General features: G+C 38.6%; 1 pseudogene; it reads right to left on the bottom strand.

The window, feature by feature from the left end:
- Positions 1 to 387: 387 nt before the first annotated feature.
- On the bottom strand, positions 388 to 4,565 carry LOC136282995 (uncharacterized; annotated as a pseudogene).
- Positions 4,566 to 6,000: the final 1,435 nt, after the last annotated feature.

Genomic DNA, 6,000 nt, shown 5'->3' with positions numbered 1-6,000 from the left:
CTCTGTCTTTAGATGTTACTGAAATAAAGAAAATATCTTAAAATGATAATGATAATCAGATGATCATAATGAAAATAGTTATAATAGTAATAATAACAATAATGATAACAATAATACATTCTTTATTCACTATAATTATTATTAACATTATTTACAAAAATTATGATAAAATCGTTAAAAAATCAAAAAATACATTAAAATGTCTAATAAAAATCTAAGAGAAAACTAACGGATATAAGCTTCATTACGCTTATTTCTTGAACTTGACAGAAGGATAAGATAATAAAAAAATAATTAAAAAGGTAGTGATGGTAATGTAAAGAATATAAAAAGTTCTTATCCTAAAATCTTGCTATTTCGTTACCGACTCCAAAGCACCTACTAATCCTAAATGTGAGGACTATTAAACGGGCGAATGAAACTGGTGCGAATTCATGAAATAGTAGTACTGTAATCCTCTCCCTTCTTGGTTGATAAAAGTTTAGCCAGTCTACTGCGATACCTCTTGCATTCATCTGTCATTCCTCCGGTGGTAGTAAATACCAATGGTCTACAGGAGCCTTGTTCGACTTCTAGCACCCTGTTGGCGTTCATTCTCTTATTCTCACTCTCATGCCGGTGGTAGATTTGTTTTGTGGTGAAGCCTCTATAAGACTGTGAATTCGGGTAACACACCCTAACATCAAAAAGGCAGAGCCTTGCCACTCCCAGAAGCCACAAGCATGAATTTCGAGCCGGACATCTGCTGCTCTGTTAGTACCAGGTGTCAGCACTTCTCCGTTTATCTCCTAAAGTACCGGTTCAATTTGAACATCATTGCACACCATCTTTAGCATTTCGGCATCTAAATCAAGCAGCTCATTATGTCTTTGAATAATGAAGCCTCCATGTCTGTATACCATGGCGTGATCTACATCAAAAAAATATCCACACGCACAAGCAGATATCATATTTCAGATGAATGGCGTCTTTGAATTCTCTTTTATTTAAAGTAAAATCCAAATCTTTAACTGGAATGACTGTAAGCTAACTGGATGCCCCTTTCTCCGCAGCAAGGTCGGCAGCTCTCTTGGTTTGTTCAGGAAGGGCATTCTTCACTTCCTCTAGGTCTTCTCGAAGGCTTATCCTTATCTCTACGGTTACATTGCTGTAGTGCACTAGTTGCATGATCGTCAGGGAGCTCCTGCGTCTGCACCACTATCTGTTACTAGTGGTTCAGTTATTGCAGTTGAAGCTTCGTATTCCGAGGCTGCAATATGACATGAGTTTGTGATCCCGAGACCACCCACCCTTACGAGTAATGCTAACAAAACACACTCAGCTGGCCTGCAGGTGTGCCCTATGATAGGAGGAATAAGAGCGTGGCCTATGGACGCTCTAGCGGCTCTAGAAGATCTTCAATATCGGATATTGTTCTACGATAGTAAGTCCAGCGATGTTTCAACCCAAATGTGAAGGCCATGAATGAAGCCTGTGGATACGTCGCAGCAAATTCTGTTAGCTTGACAACTTTATCGACCAATCCCTCCCTCCACTTTTCCGTTCACTTACTACTCCAGGTAGGTTCTAGAGCCTAGGACAGCGCCCAGATGCTTCTGGCCTTGCGTGGATATGCTAATTGCAGTATCAACGAATACTTCCCTTGCAGCATCCTCTTTCCCCTGTTTAGTGAGTAGCCACTATTTTTTAGCATTCGGATAATAATTAACCTAAGCTAGGTTCCATTTCATTGAGCACTTCCTGTCACTTCCTCAGATCTCTCTGAGGACCAGCGCCCGCTGCATCGTCAGCATACCAAATTTTCTTTGTAAGGCTTGAGGAATTTAAGCGTGTAATTAACGGTTGGAGGCCAATAGCATAGAGACTCCTCTTAGCACAGCATCCGTTTCATCGGCTTCAAATATGTTGTGCATGGCGTGAGTGGCTGCCTCGCCGCCTCTTGTCAAGCCTGTGCATACTTAAAGTGAACCACAGACATCAATAATATCTTGCTTTGTCACTAATAATAACAATAACAATAATGATAATAACAATAATAACAATAATGATAATGATACTAACAATATACTAATATTTTAACAATGATAACAATAACAACAATAATGATAATAACAACAATGGTAATAATAACAGTAATAAAAATAATAACAATAATGATAATAATACTAATTACAATAATAATAATAATAATTATTGATAGCAATGATACTAAAAGTGTGGATGAAAATAAAAATGGAGATTGAAATCAAAATGAAAATCAAAAAGGGGAACATAAAGATGAAAATAATGGTGATGGTCGTAGTTGTAATCACAGTGGTTTTCGATAAAAATTAACTAATTGAGGACATCAACCTGAGCCTTTCACGCCTTATCAAACTAATGACACAAACAGAATAAGAAGAGGTAGTATAAAAAAACGTAAACTTCTACTCACAATACTAACTTGAAATCAATTCATTAAGCAATTACTAGCTAGACGAAGAGTAATGATGACAACCAACCTGCATTTCTGATGTTGCTCTCGACATTTAGTGAATTGTAGGAGGTTTCCTTTGGCCTTAAAGCTATATTGCAATCACCAGATCCCCTGCATCCATCAATGTTAGGGACCGGTCATATTTATCGTCTGGAGGGATGTGGAGGATTGCTCCACCAGGAACTTCTGAAAGCCTCAAATAAGCGCGGGATAAAAGAGGAAAAAGAAAGGTTGAAATATTAAAGGAGAAGAGGTTACAACAGAGGGCATACTCGCTTCTCGAAAAACTCGCCGCAAGAGAACTAGCTGGAGAGGTGCTTGATGCATACAAAAATAACAATAGTTTTACAAGCATTCCCACCATCAATGCTGAGTTAACCGTGAAATTGGTCAGGCGTCTTCATCTCTACCCTCTGCTATGGCTGCCAGAAAAAGGCGGTTTTAATACAAAGATTGCTTGTAACATGAGGGTAATAGAAGTCAGTTTCAACGAAGACAGCTCGGACGAGGAAACTGGTGGTAAATCGAACGAGGAGGCTATCCAAGAGTTGACAGAGGGAGAAATTTAAGAATCGTTGGAGGATGTTGCTTAAGAGTCGGTAGAGGGAGGCGTCTAAGAGGCTGCCTAATGAAAAAGCGTTGGGGAACGAAGCAGTCACACTTAACTGAGCACTAGTCACACTTAACTAAGCACTTGTTGATATTTAACATTGTTGAGTTGACTTCCTGAATAATCTGCGAGATGAAGTCGAGGGGATTATTTAACAATATTTACTGAGCCAGAGGAGAATAATTTTTGTAATAGAATTGCTCAGGTGCTTTCGAGTTCTGTTTCAAATTCATTCTCTTTGCGTATCTTTTGTTACAGTTGTTTTGACTACTTGTATCAAGATAAGCAGCCAGTTTCCACAAGATGGCGGTCATTTTTGAGCTTCGTCAAATTTACAATGAATTTAGCTTGTCAGAACAGCGTTTTCCTCTTTTTTTCTTCTTTTTTGGCGTTATATTTTGTCCTAATTCATCTACGTACCATTATGGGAGGTCTAACGACAGGAGAATTCAAGAATTTGTTGGAGAAGGCTTTACAGCCTCTGTAAATCGATTGATGAAGTAGAAATAGCGTTTTTCCTTTTTTCCCTTGCATTTGTGCTTCAGTTTTCATGCTGACCTGTAATTTAATTTTATTTCATGCTTTGTCAACCGGCTGCCTGGTTCCGCTAACCCCCATGGTTATTCTAGGCAGCCAGTACTCTAATTTTTACTTTTAATATTTTAATTGTTGTTATTTTTTTTTTAGCAAAAGTGAGTACAGTAAAGATTGATTGACGAGTTAACAGCGAATAATTTGTATTTTATTTTTCAAGTGTTGCACGAAATTTAATGGAAATATTCAAGGCCTTCCGTATACATCTTCTTGACGGCCATTATCCATTGTATGGCTACGCTTCTGACGAAACAGATGCACCACCGCAAGTTTATTTCTGGCACGAAGAAGCTGACGCAATTGGCTAGTACAAAGATAATAAAGGAGGGGAAAGGTATATCATCGTTGATTGGAAGGTTCTCGACATCTTGAACTCGTGGGAGAAGAACAAAAACGCTTTTGGGAAATACCTTCATCAGTGTTTGATCTACGCAAGACTTCTTCAGCTTCATATGGATCTTGATTACCTGCCACACATCCTGATCGTACCCACCGGTTCAATACCTGGAAAGACATCTACCTTGCGTTGTTTTGGGATTACCCTGAGTGGTGTAAACAAGCGATTGAAAGTTCCAAGTAGTCTGTCACACCGCCAAAGCTTACAATGGATGTACGTGGACAAAGGCCATTTCTGACAGAAGGACACGTCGACAGAAGCTTGCCCTTGAGATATTTTCTCGACATGGATGCGAGTGCAGGAGAGTTGCTGGATGCATTGGGATTAGCTTCACTCAAACTCGAAATCATCTGAATTTGGACTCTGAAAATACAATTACGGAACAACACCTTTAATGTGACACTCGAAGAAGCAGTCACCGCCGCAAAATAAATGACGTATGCTTTTAAGTCACCATTGGTTTTTAGACGAACTTTAGAGTAACTCATGTTGACTGGCTTTACCACAAATATCAGTTTCTACCTTTGTAAAAAATTAAATCCATTACACTACTTCAGTTTTCCCGTCAAGAATAGTTGAGCATCTCATTTTTTTAGCTCCTCTTTTAATTATAGTTACATTGTATAACCTGCTTGGATGAATCCTTTCTAGTAGCCTGTAACAATCATTTTAGTTGAGCAACATAGTTTACTAATTTCCACGAATGGAACTCTATTAGATTCACACCAGAATGACTTGCCATTGATTCCTGACCGTTGTCTTAGTGACTAGCAGGTTACTTATGTTTAGCGAGGGAGACAGTGAAATGCTATTTCTGACAAATGAGCTTGTGGAGAAGGCCGTAATCAATGTTTTGTCGGCTCGAGACGCATCAGAACTTAGGAACCAGGCCATGGGCGTCAAATGTAGCAATATTGGGATCATAAGCTCCTAATTCCAAGTGAAGGTCACCCTGGCCTCAGAAAAAACCGCATTTCTGGTTGAAATTTAAGTTCGCGAGTCTTTTTCTTCCCATGTTCATTTACACATTGAGTTGTCTATTTCCTATTTAGTTCCTGTAAGGAGTTTCTTTAGTTACAAGCTAGATTTCCTGACCAAATTTTTCCTTTTAGTCACTTTTAAATCAAATTTTTGCCAGCCTCCGTATAACAGCCTTTGCTTGTTGTAAGCGGTAGCTCAGCAGTGTTAGTCATTAATATCCATGTGGTTGTATCATTTACGTAATTTGTTGCAGCTTATGCATGTAGTTACAAACGTTATTTTGTTATTAAGTCTCCAATGATATACGGCATTAACAGTTTGTAGTAGCAATATTCAATGGTTTATTGTAATAATTACTTACGTCGTTCGGACTGTCAGATTTGTAGATCCTCAGCTGGGGATCTAAATTCTTAAGGTATCAGTAATTCCCCAGCCTAACTTTAGCGTAACTGGCAACAAACTTAGTGATGTCGACCGTGTGATCTTAGAGCTTGTTATATAAAAGAGCTTGTCGTCAATAGTGATCTCTTATGATATCGGCAGCCTTGTAATTCCTTATCTGTCCTGAGTGGCAGCCTCATTGAGACTAAGTTTAAGTACTAAAACGGTAAAACGAATGAAGTTACCGGTCAGAGACGTCAGAGTCTTAGATCTCCACGCTGAATGACAGTTTGCCTGTGCACTAACTTGAAGGTTCACTCTAAAAAGAGCTCTGTAATATCATCACCAGCCTGACTGGCTCGGAGTTTATATGCAAATACCTGAGAATGCAGGCCTTCGTTGTCTAGTAAAAGAAAACTAAAAATTATATGCAGTACTTGTAAATTACCGAAATCAAAGGAATTGGTATGGAGCATATTATTAGTGATGCAAATTTAGTGTTTGAGAACGATTTCTGTTAGATTGCAGCATATTTTGCTAAGGTGGTTTCCGCTTGGCTTA

The sequence above is a fragment of the Pocillopora verrucosa genome, chromosome 8 (assembly GCF_036669915.1).
Source record: "Pocillopora verrucosa isolate sample1 chromosome 8, ASM3666991v2, whole genome shotgun sequence".
NCBI lineage: Eukaryota > Metazoa > Cnidaria > Anthozoa > Scleractinia > Pocilloporidae > Pocillopora > Pocillopora verrucosa.
Note: the sequence above shows the minus strand (reverse complement) of the source record. Positions and strands in the feature narration are given on the sequence as shown.